The 21,965-nt window shown below is 48.7% G+C and overlaps 1 pseudogene; it reads right to left on the bottom strand.

The window, feature by feature from the left end:
• Positions 1-21,965, bottom strand: part of LOC123724022 (E3 ubiquitin-protein ligase SMURF1-like) — an 86,230-nt pseudogene that overhangs the window by 51,286 nt on the left and 12,979 nt on the right.

Raw genomic sequence — 21,965 nt, 5'->3', positions numbered from 1 at the left:
CCCCAGTCTAGTACAGCTAACCTTGTTACCCCCTAACCCCAGTCTAGTACAGCTAACCTTGTTACCCCCTAACCCCAGTCTAGTACAGCTAACCTTGTTACCCCCTAACCCCAGTCTAGTACAGCTAACCTTGTTACCCCCTAACCCCAGTCTAGTACAGCTAACCTTGTTACCCCCTAACCCCAGTCTAGTACAGCTAACCTTGTTACCCCTAACCCCAGTCTAGTACAGCTAACCTTGTTACCCCTAACCCCAGTCTAGTACAGCTAACCTTGTTACCCCCTAACCCCAGTCTAGTACAGCTAACCTTGTTACCCCTAACCCCAGTCTAGTACAGCTAACCTTGTTACCCCCTAACCCCAGTCTAGTACAGCTAACCTTGTTACCCCCTAACCCCAGTCTAGTACAGCTAACCTTGTTACCCCCTAACCCCAGTCTAGTACAGCTAACCTTGTGGGGACCCCTAACCCCAGTCTAGTACAGCTAACCTTGTGGGGACCCCTAACCCCAGTCTAGTACAGCTAACCTTGTTACCCCCTAACCCCAGTCTAGTACAGCTAACCTTGTTACCCCTAACCCCAGTCTAGTACAGCTAACCTTGTTACCCCTAACCCCAGTCTAGTACAGCTAACCTTGTTACCCCTAACCCCAGTCTAGTACAGCTAACCTTGTTACCCCTAACCCCAGTCTAGTACAGCTAACCTTGTTACCCCCTAACCCCAGTCTAGTACAGCTAACCTTGTTACCCCTAACCCCAGTCTAGTACAGCTAACCTTGTTACCCCCTAACCCCAGTCTAGTACAGCTAACCTTGTTACCCCTAACCCCAGTCTAGTACAGCTAACCTTGTTACCCCCTAACCCCAGTCTAGTACAGCTAACCTTGTTACCCCCTAACCCCAGTCTAGTACAGCTAACCTTGTTACCCCTAACCCCAGTCTAGTACAGCTAACCTTGTTACCCCTAACCCCAGTCTAGTACAGCTAACCTTGTTACCCCCTAACCCCAGTCTAGTACAGCTAACCTTGTTACCCCTAACCCCAGTCTAGTACAGCTAACCTTGTTACCCCTAACCCCAGTCTAGTACAGCTAACCTTGTTACCCCCTAACCCCAGTCTAGTACAGCTAACCTTGTTACCCCTAACCCCAGTCTAGTACAGCTAACCTTGTTACCCCTAACCCCAGTCTAGTACAGCTAACCTTGTTACCCCTAACCCCAGTCTAGTACAGCTAACCTTGTTACCCCCTAACCCCAGTCTAGTACAGCTAACCTTGTTACCCCCTAACCCCAGTCTAGTACAGCTAACCTTGTTACCCCTAACCCCAGTCTAGTACAGCTAACCTTGTTACCCCCTAACCCCAGTCTAGTACAGCTAACCTTGTTACCCCCTAACCCCAGTCTAGTACAGCTAACCTTGTTACCCCTAACCCCAGTCTAGTACAGCTAACCTTGTTGCCCCTAACCCCAGTCTAGTACAGCTAACCTTGTTACCCCCTAACCCCAGTCTAGTACAGCTAACCTTGTTACCCCCTAACCCCAGTCTAGTACAGCTAACCTTGTTACCCCCTAACCCCAGTCTAGTACAGCTAACCTTGTTACCCCCTAACCCCAGTCTAGTACAGCTAACCTTGTTACCCCTAACCCCAGTCTAGTACAGCTAACCTTGTTACCCCTAACCCCAGTCTAGTACAGCTAACCTTGTTACCCCTAACCCCAGTCTAGTACAGCTAACCTTGTTACCCCCTAACCCCAGTCTAGTACAGCTAACCTTGTTACCCCCTAACCCCAGTCTAGTACAGCTAACCTTGTTTACCCCTAACCCCAGTCTAGTACAGCTAACCTTGTTACCCCTAACCCCAGTCTAGTACAGCTAACCTTGTTACCCCTAACCCCAGTCTAGTACAGCTAACCTTGTTACCCCTAACCCCAGTCTAGTACAGCTAACCTTGTTACCCCTAACCCCAGTCTAGTACAGCTAACCTTGTTACCCCCTAACCCCAGTCTAGTACAGCTAACCTTGTTACCCCCTAACCCCAGTCTAGTACAGCTAACCTTGTTACCCCCTAACCCCAGTCTAGTACAGCTAACCTTGTTACCCCTAACCCCAGTCTAGTACAGCTAACCTTGTTACCCCCTAACCCCAGTCTAGTACAGCTAACCTTGTTACCCCCTAACCCCAGTCTAGTACAGCTAACCTTGTTACCCCTAACCCCAGTCTAGTACAGCTAACCTTGTTACCCCCTAACCCCAGTCTAGTACAGCTAACCTTGTTACCCCTAACCCCAGTCTAGTACAGCTAACCTTGTTACCCCTAACCCCAGTCTAGTACAGCTAACCTTGTTACCCCCTAACCCCAGTCTAGTACAGCTAACCTTGTTACCCCCTAACCCCAGTCTAGTACAGCTAACCTTGTTACCCCCTAACCCCAGTCTAGTACAGCTAACCTTGTTACCCCTAACCCCAGTCTAGTACAGCTAACCTTGTTACCCCCTAACCCCAGTCTAGTACAGCTAACCTTGTTACCCCTAACCCCAGTCTAGTACAGCTAACCTTGTTACCCCTAACCCCAGTCTAGTACAGCTAACCTTGTTACCCCCTAACCCCAGTCTAGTACAGCTAACCTTGTTACCCCCTAACCCCAGTCTAGTACAGCTAACCTTGTTACCCCTAACCCCAGTCTAGTACAGCTAACCTTGTTGCCCCCTAACCCCAGTCTAGTACAGCTAACCTTGTTCCCCCTAACCCCAGTCTAGTACAGCTAACCTTGTTACCCCCTAACCCCAGTCTAGTACAGCTAACCTTGTTACCCCCTAACCCCAGTCTAGTACAGCTAACCTTGTTACCCCCTAACCCCAGTCTAGTACAGCTAACCTTGTTACCCCTAACCCCAGTCTAGTACAGCTAACCTTGTTACCCCCTAACCCCAGTCTAGTACAGCTAACCTTGTTACCCCCTAACCCCAGTCTAGTACAGCTAACCTTGTTACCCCTAACCCCAGTCTAGTACAGCTAACCTTGTTACCCCTAACCCCAGTCTAGTACAGCTAACCTTGTTACCCCCTAACCCCAGTCTAGTACAGCTAACCTTGTTACCCCTAACCCCAGTCTAGTACAGCTAACCTTGTTACCCCCTAACCCCAGTCTAGTACAGCTAACCTTGTTACCCCTAACCCCAGTCTAGTACAGCTAACCTTGTTACCCCCTAACCCCAGTCTAGTACAGCTAACCTTGTTACCCCCTAACCCCAGTCTAGTACAGCTAACCTTGTTACCCCCTAACCCCAGTCTAGTACAGCTAACCTTGTTACCCCCTAACCCCAGTCTAGTACAGCTAACCTTGTTACCCCTAACCCCAGTCTAGTACAGCTAACCTTGTTACCCCCTAACCCCAGTCTAGTACAGCTAACCTTGTTACCCCCTAACCCCAGTCTAGTACAGCTAACCTTGTTACCCCCTAACCCCAGTCTAGTACAGCTAACCTTGTTACCCCCTAACCCCAGTCTAGTACAGCTAACCTTGTTGCCCCTAACCCCAGTCTAGTACAGCTAACCTTGTTACCCCCTAACCCCAGTCTAGTACAGCTAACCTTGTTACCCCCTAACCCCAGTCTAGTACAGCTAACCTTGTTACCCCCTAACCCCAGTCTAGTACAGCTAACCTTGTTACCCCTAACCCCAGTCTAGTACAGCTAACCTTGTTACCCCCTAACCCCAGTCTAGTACAGCTAACCTTGTTACCCCCTAACCCCAGTCTAGTACAGCTAACCTTGTTACCCCCTAACCCCAGTCTAGTACAGCTAACCTTGTTACCCCCTAACCCCAGTCTAGTACAGCTAACCTTGTTACCCCCTAACCCCAGTCTAGTACAGCTAACCTTGTTACCCCCTAACCCCAGTCTAGTACAGCTAACCTTGTTACCCCCTAACCCCAGTCTAGTACAGCTAACCTTGTTACCCCCAACCCCAGTCTAGTACAGCTAACCTTGTTACCCCTAACCCCAGTCTAGTACAGCTAACCTTGTTACCCCCTAACCCCAGTCTAGTACAGCTAACCTTGTTACCCCTAACCCCAGTCTAGTACAGCTAACCTTGTTACCCCTAACCCCAGTCTAGTACAGCTAACCTTGTTACCCCCTAACCCCAGTCTAGTACAGCTAACCTTGTTACCCCTAACCCCAGTCTAGTACAGCTAACCTTGTTACCCCTAACCCCAGTCTAGTACAGCTAACCTTGTTACCCCCTAACCCCAGTCTAGTACAGCTAACCTTGTTACCCCCTAACCCCAGTCTAGTACAGCTAACCTTGTTACCCCCTAACCCCAGTCTAGTACAGCTAACCTTGTTACCCCCTAACCCCAGTCTAGTACAGCTAACCTTGTTACCCCCTAACCCCAGTCTAGTACAGCTAACCTTGTTCCCTAACCCCAGTCTAGTACAGCTAACCTTGTTGCCCCCTAACCCCAGTCTAGTACAGCTAACCTTGTTACCCCCTAACCCCAGTCTAGTACAGCTAACCTTGTTACCCCCTAACCCCAGTCTAGTACAGCTAACCTTGTTACCCCTAACCCCAGTCTAGTACAGCTAACCTTGTTACCCCTAACCCCAGTCTAGTACAGCTAACCTTGTTACCCCTAACCCCAGTCTAGTACAGCTAACCTTGTTACCCCCTAACCCCAGTCTAGTACAGCTAACCTTGTTACCCCTAACCCCAGTCTAGTACAGCTAACCTTGTTACCCCCTAACCCCAGTCTAGTACAGCTAACCTTGTTACCCCCTAACCCCAGTCTAGTACAGCTAACCTTGTTACCCCCTAACCCCAGTCTAGTACAGCTAACCTTGTTACCCCCTAACCCCAGTCTAGTACAGCTAACCTTGTTACCCCCTAACCCCAGTCTAGTACAGCTAACCTTGTTACCCCCTAACCCCAGTCTAGTACAGCTAACCTTGTTACCCCTAACCCCAGTCTAGTACAGCTAACCTTGTTACCCCCTAACCCCAGTCTAGTACAGCTAACCTTGTTACCCCCTAACCCCAGTCTAGTACAGCTAACCTTGTTACCCCCTAACCCCAGTCTAGTACAGCTAACCTTGTTACCCCTAACCCCAGTCTAGTACAGCTAACCTTGTTACCCCTAACCCCAGTCTAGTACAGCTAACCTTGTTACCCCTAACCCCAGTCTAATACAGCTAACCTTGTTACCCCCTAACCCCAGTCTAGTACAGCTAACCTTGTTACCCCTAACCCCAGTCTAGTACAGCTAACCTTGTTACCCCTAACCCCAGTCTAGTACAGCTAACCTTGTTACCCCTAACCCCAGTCTAGTACAGCTAACCTTGTTACCCTAACCCCAGTCTAGTACAGCTAACCTTGTTACCCCTAACCCCAGTCTAGTACAGCTAACCTTGTTACCCCCTAACCCCAGTCTAGTACAGCTAACCTTGTTACCCCCTAACCCCAGTCTAGTACAGCTAACCTTGTTACCCCCTAACCCCAGTCTAGTACAGCTAACCTTGTTACCCCTAACCCCAGTCTAGTACAGCTAACCTTGTTACCCCTAACCACAGTCTAGTACAGCTAACCTTGTTACCCCCTAACCCCAGTCTAGTACAGCTAACCTTGTTACCCCCTAACCCCAGTCTAGTACAGCTAACCTTGTTACCCCCTAACCCCAGTCTAGTACAGCTAACCTTGTTACCCCCTAACCCCAGTCTAGTACAGCTAACCTTGTTACCCCCCTAACCCCAGTCTAGTACAGCTAACCTTGTTACCCCCTAACCCCAGTCTAGTACAGCTAACCTTGTTACCCCTAACCCCAGTCTAGTACAGCTAACCTTGTTACCCCCTAACCCCAGTCTAGTACAGCTAACCTTGTTACCCCCTAACCCCAGTCTAGTACAGCTAACCTTGTTACCCCCTAACCCCAGTCTAGTACAGCTAACCTTGTTACCCCTAACCCCAGTCTAGTACAGTAACCCTAACCCTCTTACCCTAACCTTAACATTAACCCTAACCTTAAGAGCCTAGTTAGAGTGGAATATCCCCATTACTGGACTGAAACGTTTGTCCATTCTAGAAGTACAGTCATTGGCAACAATTATAAATGCAAATAGGATGTTAAAAACAGTTTTGATGGCGATGATTAAAAAAGAGCTACTATTTTTATTTTCCAAATGGTAATTGAAGAGCGCCTCCCATTCACTATTGAAGTTGGTTTCTGATTGGTCAACAAGCTTATTTGACGTGTATCTTTTTTGGCACCCAGAGACCCAAACGGCGTTCCGTAGCAGAGACCCAAACGACCCGAACGGCCCAAACGGTGTTCCGTAGCAGAGACCCAAACGCCCCAAAGGCAGTTAACCCCACTGTTCCCCTGAACAAGGCAGTTAACCCCACTGTTCCCCTGAACAAGGCAGTTAACCCCACTGTTCCCCTGAACAAGGCAGTTAACCCCACTGTTCCCCTGAACAAGGCAGTTAACCCCACTGTTCCCCTGAACAAGGCAGTTAACCCCACTGTTCCCCTGAACAAGGCAGTTAACCCCACTGTTCCCCTGAACAAGGCAGTTAACCCCACTGTTCCCCTGAACAAGGCAGTTAACCCCACTGTTCCCCTGAACAAGGCAGTTAACCCCACTGTTCCCCTGAACAAGGCAGTTAACCCCACTGTTCCCCTGAACAAGGCAGTTAACCCCACTGTTCCCCTGAACAAGGCAGTTAACCCCACTGTTCCCCTGAACAAGGCAGTTAACCCCACTGTTCCCCTGAACAAGGCAGTTAACCCCACTGTTCCCCTGAACAAGGCAGTTAACCCCACTGTTCCCCTGAACAAGGCAGTTAACCCCACTGTTCCCCTGAACAAGGCAGTTAACCCCACTGTTCCCCTGAACAAGGCAGTTAACCCCACTGTTCCCCTGAACAAGGCAGTTAACCCACTGTTCCCCTGAACAAGGCAGTTAACCCCACTGTTCCCCTGAACAAGGCAGTTAACCCACTGTTCCCCTGAACAAGGCAGTTAACCCCACTGTTCCCCTGAACAAGGCAGTTAACCCCACTGTTCCCTGAACAAGGCAGTTAACCCCACTGTTCCCCTGAACAAGGCAGTTAACCCCACTGTTCCACTGAACAAGGCAGTTAACCCCACTGTTCCCCTGAACAAGGCAGTTAACCCCACTGTTCCCCTGAACAAGGCAGTTAACCCCACTGTTCCCCTGAACAAGGCAGTTAACCCCACTGTTCCCCTGAACAAGGCAGTTAACCCCACTGTTCCCCTGAACAAGGCAGTTAACCCCACTGTTCCCCTGAACAAGGCAGTTAACCCCACTGTTCCCCTGAACAAGGCAGTTAACCCCACTGTTCCCCTGAACAAGGCAGTTAACCCACTGTTCCCCTGAACAAGGCAGTTAACCCACTGTTCCCCTGAACAAGGCAGTTAACCCACTGTTCCCCTGAACAAGGCAGTTAACCCACTGTTCCCCTGAACAAGGCAGTTAACCCCACTGTTCCCCTGAACAAGGCAGTTAACCCCACTGTTCCCCTGAACAAGGCAGTTAACCCATCTGTTCCCCTGAACAAGGCAGTTAACCCCACTGTTCCCCTGAACAAGGCAGTTAACCCACTGTTCCCCTGAACAAGGCAGTTAACCCCACTGTTCCCCTGAACAAGGCAGTTAACCCCACTGTTCCCCTGAACAAGGCAGTTAACCCCACTGTTCCCCTGAACAAGGCAGTTAACCCCACTGTTCCCCTGAACAAGGCAGTTAACCCCACTGTTCCCCTGAACAAGGCAGTTAACACCACTGTTCCCCTGAACAAGGCAGTTAACCCCACTGTTCCCCTGAACAAGGCAGTTAACCCCACTGTTCCCCTGAACAAGGCAGTTAACCCACTGTTCCCCTGAACAAGGCAGTTAACCCCACTGTTCCCCTGAACAAGGCAGTTAACCCCACTGTTCCCCTGAACAAGGCAGTTAACCCCACTGTTCCCCTGAACAAGGCAGTTAACCCCACTGTTCCCCTGAACAAGGCAGTTAACCCCACTGTTCCCCTGAACAAGGCAGTTAACACCACTGTTCCCCTGAACAAGGCAGTTAACCCCACTGTTCCCCTGAACAAGGCAGTTAACCCCACTGTTCCCCTGAACAAGGCAGTTAACCCACTGTTCCCCTGAACAAGGCAGTTAACCCCACTGTTCCCCTGAACAAGGCAGTTAACCCCACTGTTCCCCTGAACAAGGCAGTTAACACCACTGTTCCCCTGAACAAGGCAGTTAACCCCACTGTTCCCCTGAACAAGGCAGTTAACCCCACTGTTCCCCTGAACAAGGCAGTTAACACCACTGTTCCCCTGAACAAGGCAGTTAACCCCACTGTTCCCCTGAACAAGGCAGTTAACCCCACTGTTCCCCTGAACAAGGCAGTTAACCCACTGTTCCCCTGAACAAGGCAGTTAACCCCACTGTTCCCCTGAACAAGGCAGTTAACCCCACTGTTCCCCTGAACAAGGCAGTTAACCCCACTGTTCCCCTGAACAAGGCAGTTAACCCCACTGTTCCCCTGAACAAGGCAGTTAACCCACTGTTCCCCTGAACAAGGCAGTTAACCCACTGTTCCCCTGAACAAGGCAGTTAACCCCACTGTTCCCCTGAACAAGGCAGTTAACCCCACTGTTCCCCTGAACAAGGCAGTTAACACCACTGTTCCCCTGAACAAGGCAGTTAACCCCACTGTTCCCCTGAACAAGGCAGTTAACCCCACTGTTCCCCTGAACAAGGCAGTTAACCCACTGTTCCCCTGAACAAGGCAGTTAACCCCACTGTTCCCCTGAACAAGGCAGTTAACCCCACTGTTCCCCTGAACAAGGCAGTTAACCCCACTGTTCCCCTGAACAAGGCAGTTAACACCACTGTTCCCCTGAACAAGGCAGTTAACCCCACTGTTCCCCTGAACAAGGCAGTTAACCCCACTGTTCCCCTGAACAAGGCAGTTAAAGATAAATAAATGTGTTTGGATCCCTAATGAATATAAATTAATACGGGTTCATTAAAATCTACCCAGTCCCGTTGTCCCGTACCACATTTTCCGAACGGAAACCCTGTGTCCAGTCAGTCTTACCTACGATCTGTCCTCGTACTGCATCACTATCTGATGGATTCAGCTTACACAGATCCAACCGCTGGTCTGGAGAGAGAGAGGGAGAGAGAGAGAGAGAGAGAGAGAGGGAGAGAGAGAGAGAGAGAGAGAGAGAGAGGAGTTTGTAGTGTATCTGTGTGCTCCAGAGAGAGAGGAGTTTGTAGCGTATCTGTGTGCTCCAGAGAGAGAGGAGTTTGTAGCGTATCTGTGTGCTCCAGTGAGAGGAGTTTGTAGTGTATCTGTGTGCTCCAGTGAGAGGAGTTTGTAGTGTATCTGTGTGCTCCAGTGAGAGGAGTTTGTAGTGTATCTGTGTGCTCCAGAGAGAGGAGTTTGTAGTGTATCTGTGTGCTCCAGAGAGAGGAGTTTGTAGTGTATCTGTGTGCTCCAGAGAGAGAGGAGTTTGTAGTGTATCTGTGTGCTCCAGAGAGAGAGGAGTTTGTAGTGTATCTGTGTGCTCCAGAGAGAGAGGAGTTTGTAGTGTATCTGTGTGCTCCAGAGAGAGGAGTTTGTAGTGTATCTGTGTGCTCCAGAGAGAGGAGTTTGTAGTGTATCTGTGTGCTCCAGAGAGAGGAGTTTGTAGTGTATCTGTGTGCTCCAGAGAGAGAGGAGTTTGTAGTGTATCTGTGTGCTCCAGAGAGAGAGGAGTTTGTAGTGTATCTGTGTGCTCCAGAGAGAGGAGTTTGTAGTGTATCTGTGTGCGTTTTTGGTACCTAATGAAACTGATATTTGTCAGTCCCCTTCACTTTCCCAAATGTTGTTACATTACAGCCTTATTCTAAAATGGATTAAATACTGCATTTCCCTCATCAATCTACACACAATACACCATCATGACATCACAATACCCCATGATGCCATCACAATACCCCATAATGACATCACAATACCCCATAATGACATCACAATACCCCATAATGACATCACAATACCACATAATGGCAAAACGAAAACAGGTTTTTTGAAATTTGTATAAAAAATTCTAAACAGAAATAACTTATTTACACAGACCATTTTCTCAGGCAGCAGCTACTCTTCCTGGGGTTTATTATGGATACCCATTAGTTCCTGCCAAGGCAGCAGCTACTCTTCCTGGGGTTTATTATGGATCCCCGTTAGTTCCTGCCAAGGCAGCAGCTACTCTTCCTGGGGTTTATTATGGATCCCCATTAGTTCCTGCCAAGGCAGCAGCTACTCTTCCTGGGGTTTATTATGGATCCCCATTAGTTCCTGCCAAGGCAGCAGCTACTCTTCCTGGGGTTTATTATGGATCCCCATTAGTTCCTGCCAAGGCAGCAGCTACTCTTCCTGGGGTTTATTATGGATCCCCATTAGTTCCTGCCAAGGCAGCAGCTACTCTTCCTGGGGTTTATTATGGATCCCCATTAGTTCCTGCCAAGGCAGCAGCTGCTCTTCCTGGGGTTTATTATGGATCCCCATTAGTTCCTGCCAAGGCAGCAGCTACTCTTCCTGGGGTTTATTATGGATCCCCATTAGTTCCTGCCAAGGCAGCAGCTACTCTTCCTGGGGTTTATTATGGATCCCCATTAGTTCCTGCCAAGGCAGCAGCTACTCTTCCTGGGGTTTATTATGGATCCCCATTAGTTCCTGCCAAGGCAGCAGCTACTCTTCCTGGGGTTTATTATGGATCCCCATTAGTTCCTGCCAAGGCAGCAGCTACTCTTCCTGGGGTTTATTATGGATCCCCATTAGTTCCTGCCAAGGCAGCAGCTACTCTTCCTGGGGTTTATTATGGATCCCCATTAGTTCCTGCCAAGGCAGCAGCTACTCTTCCTGGGGTTTATTATGGATCCCCATTAGTTCCTGCCAAGGCAGCAGCTACTCTTCCTGGGGTTTATTATGGATCCCCATTAGTTCCTGCCAAGGCAGCAGCTACTCTTCCTGGGGTTTATTATGGATCCCCATTAGTTCCTGCCAAGGCAGCAGCTACTCTTCCTGGGGTTTATTATGGATCCCCATTAGTTCCTGCCAAGGCAGCAGCTGCTCTTCCTGGGGTTTATTATGGATCCCCATTAGTTCCTGCCAAGGCAGCAGCTACTCTTCCTGGGGTTTATTATGGATCCCCATTAGTTCCTGCCAAGGCAGCAGCTACTCTTCCTGGGGTTTATTATGGATCCCCATTAGTTCCTGCCAAGGCAGCAGCTACTCTTCCTGGGGTTTATTATGGATCCCCATTAGTTCCTGCCAAGGCAGCAGCTACTCTTCCTGGGGTTTATTATGGATCCCCATTAGTTCCTGCCAAGGCAGCAGCTACTCTTCCTGGGGTTTATTATGGATCCCCATTAGTTCCTGCCAAGGCAGCAGCTACTCTTCCTGGGGTTTATTATGGATCCCCGTTAGTTCCTGCCAAGGCAGCAGCTACTCTTCCTGGGGTTTATTATGGATCCCCGTTAGTTCCTGCCAAGGCAGCAGCTACTCTTCCTCCAGCAGAATTAAGGCAGTTTATACAATTTTAGAGGAGAAACCATGCACCTGAACAAAGATAGCGCAGACGTGCGATTGCCTTTTTCGATCATAGTTATACAATTTTAAAAACATTACAGTACATTTCACAACATATTTTACCACCACATATCTGTATAGTAGTGCGTATGTTATTGTGTGTGTGTTTATGCATGTGTCTGTCTCTCTTCTCAGTCCCTGTTGTTCCATAAGCTGTATTTTTATTCTGTTTTGTTTAAATCTGATTCTCCTGCTGCATCAGTTACCTGATGTGGAATATTGTTTCATGTAGTCATGGCTCTATGTAGTACTGTGCTCCTCCCATAGTCTGTTCTGGACTTGGGGACTGTGAAGAGACCTCTGGTGGCATGTCTTGTGGGGTATGGATGGGCGTCTGAGCTGTGTGCCAGTAGTTTAAACAGACCTCTGGTGGCATGTCTTGTGGGGTATGGATGGGTGTCTGAGCTGTGTGCCAGTAGTTTAAACAGACCTCTGGTGGCATGTCTTGTGGGGTATGGATGGGTGTCTGAGCTGTGTGCCAGTAGTTTAAACAGACCTCTGGTGGCATGTCTTGTGGGGTATGGATGGGTGTCTGAGCTGTGTGCCAGTAGTTTAAACAGACCTCTGGTGGCATGTCTTGTGGGGTATGGATGGGTGTCTGAGCTGTGTGCTAGCCTGAGCTGTGCGAGCCAATGGCAATTTTCCTAAGTCCCTCCTTGTGGCACCTGACCACACGACTGAACAGTAGTCCAGGTGTGACAAAACTAGGGCCTGTAGGACCTGCCTTGTTGATAGTGTTGTTAATAAGGTAGAAACTAGGGCCTGTAGGACCTGCCTTGTTGATAGTGTTGTTAATAAGAAGGTAGAAACTAGGGCCTGTAAGACCTGCCTTGTTGATAGTGTTGTTAAGAAGGTAGAAACTAGGGCCTGTAGGACCTGCCTTGTTGATAGTGTTGTTAAGAAGGTAGAAACTAGGGCCTGTGGTACCTGCCTTGTTGATAGTGTTGTAGAGAAGGCAGAGCAGTGCTTTATTATGGACAGACTTCTCCCCATCTTAGCTACTGTTGTATCAATATGTTTTGACCAGGACAGTTTACAATCCAGGGTTACTCCAAGCAGTTTAGTCACCTCAACGTGCTCAATTTTCACATTATTTATTACAAGATTTAGTTGAGGTTTAGGGTTTAGTGAATGATTTGTCCCAAATACAATGCTTTTAGTTTTAGAAATATTTAGGACTAGCTTATTCCTTGCCACCCATTCTGAAACTAACTGCAGCTCTTTGTTAAGTGTTGCAGTCATTTCAGTCGCTGTAGTAGCTGACATGTATAGTGTTGAGTCATCTGCATACATAGACATACCTGCTTTAGTAAAGATTGGAAAAAGTAAGGGGCCTAGACAGCTGCCCTGGGGAATTCCTGATTCTACCAGTAAGGGTCCTAGACAGCTGCCCTGGGGAATTCCTGATTCTACCAGTAAGGGGCCTAGACAGCTGCCCTGGGGAATTCCTGATTCTACCAGTAAGGGGCCTAGACAGCTGCCCTGGGGAATTCCTGATTCTACCAGTAAGGGGCCTAGACAGCTGCCCTGGGGAATTCCTGATTCTACCAGTAAGGAGCCTAGACAGCTGCCCTGGGGAATTCCTGATTCTACCAGTAAGGGGCCTAGACAGCTGCCCTGGGGAATTCCTGATTCTACCAGTAAGGGGCCTAGACAGCTGCCCTGGGGAATTCCTGATTCTACCAGTAAGGAGCCTCGACAGCTGCCCTGGGGAATTCCTGATTCTACCAGTAAGGGGCCTAGACAGCTGCCCTGGGGAATTCCTGATTCTACCAGCAAGGGGCCTAGACAGCTGCCCTGAGGAATTCCTGATTCTACCAGTAAGGGGCCTAGACAGCTGCCCTGAGGAATTCCTGATTCTACCAGTAAGGGGCCTAGACAGCTGCCCTGGGGAATTCCTGATTCTACCAGCAAGGGGCCTAGACAGCTGCCCTGGGGAATTCCTGATTCTATCAGTAAGGGGCCTAGACAGCTGCCCTGGGGAATTCCTGATTCTATCAGTAAGGGGCCTAGACAGCTGCCCTGGGGAATTCCTGATTCTATCAGTAAGGGGCCTAGACAGCTGCCCTGGGGAATTCCTGATTCTACCAGTAAGGGGCCTAGACAGCTGCCCTGGGGAATTCCTGATTCTACCAGTAAGGGGCCTAGACAGCTGCCCTGGGGAATTCCTGATTCTACCAGTAAGGAGCCTAGACAGCTGCCCTGGGGAATTCCTGATTCTACCAGTAAGGGGCCTAGACAGCTGCCCTGGGGAATTCCTGATTCTACCAGTAAGGGGCCTAGACAGCTGCCCTGGGGAATTCCTGATTCTACCAGTAAGGGGCCTAGACAGCTGCCCTGGGGAATTCCTGATTCTACCAGTAAGGGGCCTCGACAGCTGCCCTGGGGAATTCCTGATTCTACCAGTAAGGGGCCTAGACAGCTGCCCTGGGGAATTCCTGATTCTACCAGTAAGGGGCCTAGACAGCTGCCCTGGGGAATTCCTGATTCTGCCAGTAAGGGGCCTAGACAGCTGCCCTGGGGATTTCCTGATTCTACCAGTAAGGGGCCTAGACAGCTGCACTGGGGAATTCCTGATTATCAGTAAGGGGCCTAGACAGCTGCCCTGGGGAATTCCAGATTCTATCAGTAAGGGGCCTAGACAGCTGCCTTGGGGAATTCCTGATTCTACCAGTAAGGGGCCTAGACAGCTGCCCTGGGGAATTCCTGATTCTACCAGTAAGGGGCCTAGACAGCTGCCCTGGGGAATTCCTGATTCTACCAGTAAGGGGCCTAGACAGCTGCCCTGGGGAATTCCTGATTCTACCAGTAAGGGGCCTAGACAGCTGCCCTGGGGAATTCCTGATTCTACCAGTAAGGGGCCTAGACAGCTGCCCTGGGGAATTCCTGATTCTACCAGTAAGGGGCCTAGACAGCTGCCCTGGGGAATTCCTGATTCTACCAGTAAGGGGCCTAGACAGCTGCCCTGAGGAATTCCTGATTCTACCAGTAAGGGGCCTAGACAGCTGCCCTGGGGAATTCCTGATTCTACCAGTAAGGGGCCTAGACAGCTGCCCTGGGGAATTCCTGATTCTACCAGTAAGGGGCCTAGACAGCTGCCCTGGGGAATTCCTGATTCTACCAGTAAGGGGCCTAGACAGCTGCCCTGGGGAATTCCTGATTCTACCAGTAAGGGGCCTAGACAGCTGCCCTGGGGAATTCCTGATTCTACCAGTAAGGGGCCTAGACAGCTGCCCTGAGGAATTCCTGATTCTATCAGTAAGGGGCCTAGACAGCTGCCCTGGGGAATTCCTGATTCTACCAGTAAGGGGCCTAGACAGCTGCCCTGGGGAATTCCTGATTCTACCAGTAAGGGGCCTAGACAGCTGCCCTGGGGAATTCCTGATTCTACCAGTAAGGGGCCTAGACAGCTGCCCTGGGGAATTCCTGATTCTACCAGTAATGGGCCTAGACAGCTGCCCTGGGGAATTCCTGATTCTATCAGTAAGGGGCCTAGACAGCTGCCCTGGGGAATTCCTGATTTAACCTGGATTATGATGTCAGGGCTTCCAACAAAGAACATCCTCTGTGTTCTGTTATACAGGTAACTCTTTATCCACATTATAGCAGGGGGTGTAAAGCCATTATAGCAGGGGGGTGTAAAGCCATTATAGCAGGGGGTGTAAAGCCATTATAGCAGGGGTGTAAAGCCATTATAGCAGGGGGGTGTAAAGCCGTTATAGCAGGGGGTGTAAAGCCGTTATAGCAGGGGGTGTAAAGCCGTTATAGCAGGGGGTGTAAAGCCGTTATAGCAGGGGGTGTAAAGCCATTATAGCAGGGGGTGTAAAGCCGTTATAGCAGGGGGTGTAAAGCCATTATAGCAGGGGGTGTAAAGCCGTTATAGCAGGGGGTGTAAAGCCATTATAGCAGGGGGTGTAAAGCCATTATAGCAGGGGGTGTAAAGCCATTATAGCAGGGGGTGTAAAGCCATTATAGCAGGGGGGTGTAAAGCCGTTATAGCAGGGGGTGTAAAGCCATTATAGCAGGGGGTGTAAAGCCATTATAGCAGGGGGGTGTAAAGCCATTATAGCAGGGAGTGTAAAGCCATAACACACACATTTTTCCAGCAACAGACTATGATCAATAATGTCAAAAGCCCTGAAGTCTAACTAGACAGCCCCCCACAATCTTTTTATAATCAGTTTCTCTCAGCCAATCGTCAGTAATTTGTGTAAGTGCCGTGCTTGTTGTTGCCAAAGGTCATTCAACAAAGTACTGAGTAAAGGGTCTGAATACTTACGTAAATGTGATATATTTCATTTTTTTAATTTTTGCAAAAATTTATAAAACCTGTTTTTGCTTCGTCATTATGGGGTATTGTGTGTAGAAAAAAAAACGATTTAATTAATTTTAGAATAAGGCTGTAACGTCACAAAATGCCTCACGTACCAGGGCAAAGCAGCTAGCAAGGTACTGCTCTGTTTCAGCTGTTATGGCCAGTCTAGCTGTATGGAGGAGGAGGTACTGCTCTGTTTCAGCTGTTATGGTCAGTCTAGCTGTATGGAGGAGGTACTGCTCTGTTTCAGCTGTTATGGTCAGTCTAGCTGTATGGAGGAGGAGGTACTGCTCTGTTTCAGCTGTTATGGTCAGTCTAGCTGTATGGAGGAGGAGGTACTGCTCTGTTTCAGCTGTTATGGTCAGTCTAGCTGTATGGAGGAGGAGGTACTGCTCTGTTTCAGCTGTTATGGTCAGTCTAGCTGTATGGAGGAGGAGGTACTGCTCTGTTTCAGCTGTTATGGTCAGTCTAGCTGTATGGAGGAGGAGGTACTGCTCTGTTTCAGCTGTTATGGTCAGTCTAGCTGTATGGAGGAGGAGGTACTGCTCTGTTTCAGCTGTTATGGTCAGTCTAGCTGTATAGAGGAGGAGGTACTGCTCCGTTTCAGCTGTTATGGTCAGTCTAGCTGTATGGAGGAGGTACGGCTCTGTTTCAGCTGTTATGGTCAGTCTAGCTGTATGGAGGAGGAGGTACTGCTCTGTTTCAGCTGTTATGGTCAGTCTAGCTGTATGGAGGAGGTACTGCTCTGTTTCAGCTGTTATGGTCAGTCTAGCTGTATGGAGGAGGAGGTACTGCTCTGTTTCAGCTGTTAAGGTCAGTCTAGCTGTATGGAGGAGGAGGTACTGCTCTGTTTCAGCTGTTATGGTCAGTCTAGCTGTATGGAGGAGGTACTGCTCTGTTTCAGCTGTTATGGTCAGTCTAGCTGTATGGAGGAGGAGGTACTGCTCTGTTTCAGCTGTTATGGTCAGTCTAGCTGTATGGAGGAGGTACTGCTCTGTTTCAGCTGTTATGGTCAGTCTAGCTGTATGGAGGAGGAGGTACTGCTCTGTTTCAGCTGTTATGGTCAGTCTAGCTGTATGGAGGAGGAGGTACTGCTCTGTTTCAGCTGTTATGGTCAGTCTAGCTGTATGGAGGAGGAGGTACTGCTCTGTTTCAGCTGTTATGGTCAGTCTAGCTGTATGGAGGAGGAGGTACTGCTCTGTTTCAGCTGTTATGGTCAGTCTAGCTGTATGGAGGAGGAGGTACTGCTCTGTTTCAGCTGTTATGGTCAGTCTAGCTGTATGGAGGAGGAGGTACTGCTCTGTTTCAGCTGTTATGGTCAGTCTAGCTGTATGGAGAAGGAGGTACTGCTCTGTTTCAGCTGTTATGGTCAGTCTAGCTGTATGGAGGAGGAGGTACTGCTCTGTTTCAGCTGGAATGGTCAGTCTAGCTGTATGGAGGAGGAGGTACTGCTCTGTTTCAGCTGTTATGGTCAGTCTAGCTGTATGGAGGAGGTACTGCTCTGTTTCAGCTGTTATGGTCAGTCTAGCTGTATGGAGGAGAAGGTACTGCTCTGTTTCAGCTGTTATGGTCAGTCTAGCTGTATGGAGGAGGAGGTACTGCTCTGTTTCAGCTGTTATGGTCAGTCTAGCTGTATGGAGGAGGAGGTACTGCTCTGTTTCAGCTGTTATGGTCAGTCTAGCTGTATGGAGGAGGAGGTACTGCTCTGTTTCAGCTGTTATGGTCAGTCTAGCTGTATGGAGAAGGAGGTACTGCTCTGTTTCAGCTGTTATGGTCAGTCTAGCTGTATGGAGGAGGAGGTACTGCTCTGTTTCAGCTGGAATGGTCAGTCTAGCTGTATGGAGGAGGAGGTACTGCTCTGTTTCAGCTGTTATGGTCAGTCTAGCTGTATGGAGGAGGAGGTACTGCTCTGTTTCAGCTGTTATGGTCAGTCTAGCTGTATGGAGGAGGTACTGCTCTGTTTCAGCTGTTATGGTCAGTCTAGCTGTATGGAGGAGGAGGTACTGCTCTGTTTCAGCTGTTATGGTCAGTCTAGCTGTATGGAGGAGGAGGTACTGCTCTGTTTCAGCTGTTATGGTCAGTCTAGCTGTATGGAGGAGGAGGTACTGCTCTGTTTCAGCTGTTATGGTCAGTCTAGCTGTATGGAGGAGGAGGTACTGCTCTGTTTCAGCTGTTATGGTCAGTCTAGCTGTATGGAGGAGGAGGTGCTGCTCTGTTTCAGCTGTTATGGTCAGTCTAGCTGTATGGAGGAGGAGGTACTGCTCTGTTTCAGCTGTTATGGTCAGTCTAGCTGTATGGAGGAGGAGGTACTGCTCTGTTTCAGCTGTTATGGTCAGTCTAGCTGTATGGAGGAGGAGGTACTGCTCTGTTTCAGCTGTTATGGTCAGTCTAGCTGTATGGAGGAGGAGGTACTGCTCTGTTTGTGTGTGTGTGTGTGTGTGTTCTTACAGCCCGTGTCCTTCAGTCTGCTGATGGTGTAGGCCAACAGTCGTATGCAGCCCAGGAACCCGGCGCCCTGCTTCCCCCTTGTGGATCTTCTTCTGGTTCCACACACTGATGGTGATGGAGTCTGTCTTCCCTATGTACCTACACACACACACACACACACACACACACACACACACACACACACACACACACACACACACACACCGCACGCACACACAGGTCAGGATTAAAGGTCGACCGATTAATCGGAATGGCCGATTAATTTAGGGCCGATTTCAAGCTTTCATAATGAAATCGGTAATCGGCCCTTTTTTGGACGCCGATTACGGCCGATTACATTCCACTCCACGAGGAGACTGCGTGGCAGGCTGACTACCTGTTACGCGAGCGCAGCAAGGAGCCAAGGTAAGTTGCTAGCTAGCATTAAACTTATCTTATAAAAAAAAACGATCGATCTTAACATAATCACTAGTTAACTACACATGGTTGATGATATTACCAGGTTAACTAGCTTGTCCTGCGTTGCATATAATCGATGCGGTGCCTGTTAATTTATCATCGAATCACAGCCTACTTCGACAAACGGGTGATGATTTAACTTTTTAGTGACAGAGGGCAGTATTCGGAAATTCGGATGAATGACATACCCATATTAAACTGCCTGCTACTCGGGCCCAGAAGGTAGGATATACATATTATTAGTAGATTCGGATAGAAAACACCCTAAAGTTTCTAAAACTGTTTGAATGATGTCTGTGAGTATAACAGAACTCATATGGCAGGCAAAAACCCTGAGAAAAAAATCCAACCAGGAAGTGGTTTGTAGTTTTTTTCAACTGATTGCCTTTCCAAAACTACAGTGTCTGTGATGTCACTTCCTAAGGCTTCCACTCGATGTCAACAGTCTCTAGAACCTTGTTTCCTGCTTCTACTGTTACTGGGGAGAGAATAAGAGCTGTCTCAAGCCTGGGACCAATGAGTCGTTTACTGCGCGGGCACACCGTTCCTTCTTTTCCCTCTGTAATGAATACGCTATTGTCCGGTTGGAATATTATCGAAGATTTATGTTAAAAAAAAGACCCTAAGGATTGATTGTAAACATCGTTTGACATGTTTCTACGAACGGAAATGGAACTTTTTGACTTTTCGTCTCTGGTTCTGCGCTCGCGCGTTACGCCTTTGGAATAGTGATCTGAACGCGCGAACAAAACGGAGGTATTTGGACATAAATTATGGAGTTTATCGAACAAAACGAACATTTCTTGTGGAAGTGGGAGTCCTGGGAGTGCATTCCGACGAAGATCAGCAAAGGTAAGGGAAGATTTATTAATACTGAGTTTAGTTGACTCCAGACCTTAGCGGGTATCTGTATAGCTCGCTCTGATGGCTGATCTCTGTACTCAGAATATTGAACAATGTGCTTTCGCCGTAAAGCCATTTTGAAATCTGACACAGCGGTTGCATTAAAGGAGAAGTGTAATTATAATTCTTTCAATAACTGTTGTAAATTTGAAATCTTGAAAATCGGCACTAAATTAAATCGGCCAATCCGATTAATCGGTCGACCTCTACCCACAAATCATTTCTCCAATCTGGGAGGAAAACTCAAGTATTTAAGAATTTGTCTGTGTATTTCAGAGTGTTTCAGGGGGTTTCAGGGGGTTTCAGGGTGTTTCAGAGTGTTTCAGAGGGTTTCAGGGGGTTTCAGGGGGTTTCAGAGTGTTTCAGAGTGTTTCAGGGGGTTTCAGAGTGTTTCAGGGGGTTTCAGAGTGTTTCAGAGGGTTTCAGGGTGTTTCAGAGGGTTTCAGGGGGTTTCAGAGGGTTTCAGGGTCTTTCAGAGTGTTTCAGAGTGTTTCAGGGGGTTTCAGAGGGTTTCAGGGGTTTCAGAGGGTTTCAGGGGGTTTCAGAGTGTTTCAGAGTGTTTCAGGGGGTTTCAGGGGTTTCAGAGTGTTTCTGTGGGTTTCAGAGTGTTTCAGAGTGTTTCAGAGTGTTTCAGGGGGTTTCAGAGTGTTTCAGAGGGTTTCAGAGGGTTTCAGAGGGTTTCAGAGGGTTTCAGGGGGTTTCAGAGTGTTTCAGGGGGTTTCAGAGTGTTTCTGTGGGTTTCAGAGTGTTTCAGAGTGTTTCAGAGTGTTTCAGGGGGTTTCAGAGTGTTTCAGAGGGTTTCAGAGTGTTTCAGGGTGTTTCAGGGGGTTTCAGAGGGTTTCAGAGTGTTTCAGGGGGTTTCAGAGTGTTTCAGAGGGTTTCAGAGTGTTTCAGAGTGTTTCAGGGTGTTTCAGAGTGTTTCAGAGGGTTTCAGAGTGTTTCAGGGTGTTTCAGAGTGTTTCAGAGGGTTTCAGAGTGTTTCAGAGGGTTTCAGAGGGTTTCCGGGTGTTTCAGAGGGTTTCCGGGTGTTTCAGAGTGTTTCAGGGGGTTTCAGAGTGTTTCAGAGTGTTTCAGAGTGATTCAGAGTGATTCAGAGTGTTTCAGAGTGTTTCAGGGTGTTTCAGAGTGTTTCAGGGTGTTTCAGAGTGTTTCAGGGGGTTTCAGAGTGTTTCAGAGGGTTTCAGGGTGTTTCAGAGTGTTTCAGAGTGTTTCAGAGTGTTTCAGAGGGTTTCAGAGTGTTTCAGAGTGTTTCAGAGGGTTTCAGAGTGTTTCAGAGTGTTTCAGGGGGTTTCAGAGTGTTTCAGAGGGTTTCAGAGTGTTTCAGAGTGTTTCAGGGTGTTTCAGAGTGTTTCAGAGTGTTTCAGAGTGTTTCAGGGTGTTTCAGGGTGTTTCAGAGTGTTTCAGAGTGTTTCAGAGTGTTTCAGGGGGTTTCAGGGTGTTTCAGGGGGTTTCAGAGTGTTTCAGAGTGTTTCAGAGGGTTTCAGAGTGTTTCAGAGTGTTTCAGAGGGTTTCAGAGTGTTTCAGGGTGTTTCAGGGGGTTTCAGAGTGTTTCAGAGTGTTTCAGAGTGTTTCAGAGTGTTTCAGGGGGTTTCAGAGGGTTTCAGGGGGTTTCAGAGTGTTTCAGAGTGTTGCAGAGTGTTTCAGGGGGTTTCAGAGTGTTTCAGAGTGTTTCAGGGTGTTTCAGAGGGTTTCAGAGGGTTTCAGGGTGTTTCAGAGTGTTTCAGAGGGTTTCAGAGGGTTTCAGGGGGTTTCAGAGTGTTTCAGGGGGTTTCAGAGTGTTTCAGAGTGTTTCAGAGGGTTTCAGAGTGTTTCAGAGTGTTTCAGGGGGTTTCAGAGTGTTTCAGAGTGTTTCAGGGGGTTTCAGGGTGTTTCAGGGTGTTTCAGGGGTTTCAGAGTGTTTCAGAGTGTTTCAGGGGTTTCAGAGTGTTTCAGGGGTTTCAGGGGGTTTCAGGGGTTTCAGAGTGTTTCAGGGGTTTCAGAGTGTTTCAGGGGTTTCAGGGGTTTCAGGGGTTTCAGAGGGTTTCAGGGGGTTTCAGGGGGTTTCAGGGGGTTTCAGAGGGTTTCAGAGGGTTTCAGGGTGTTTCAGGGGTTTCAGAGTGTTTCAGGGGTTTCAGAGTGTTTCAGGGGTTTCAGGGTGTTTCAGGGGTTTCAGAGTGTTTCAGGGGGTTTCAGGGGTTTCAGGGGGTTTCAGAGGGTTTCAG

Source organism: Salmo salar, unplaced genomic scaffold, assembly GCF_905237065.1.
Source record: "Salmo salar unplaced genomic scaffold, Ssal_v3.1, whole genome shotgun sequence".
Lineage (NCBI taxonomy): Eukaryota > Metazoa > Chordata > Actinopteri > Salmoniformes > Salmonidae > Salmo > Salmo salar.
This window is presented reverse-complemented; position numbering and strand designations above follow the sequence as displayed.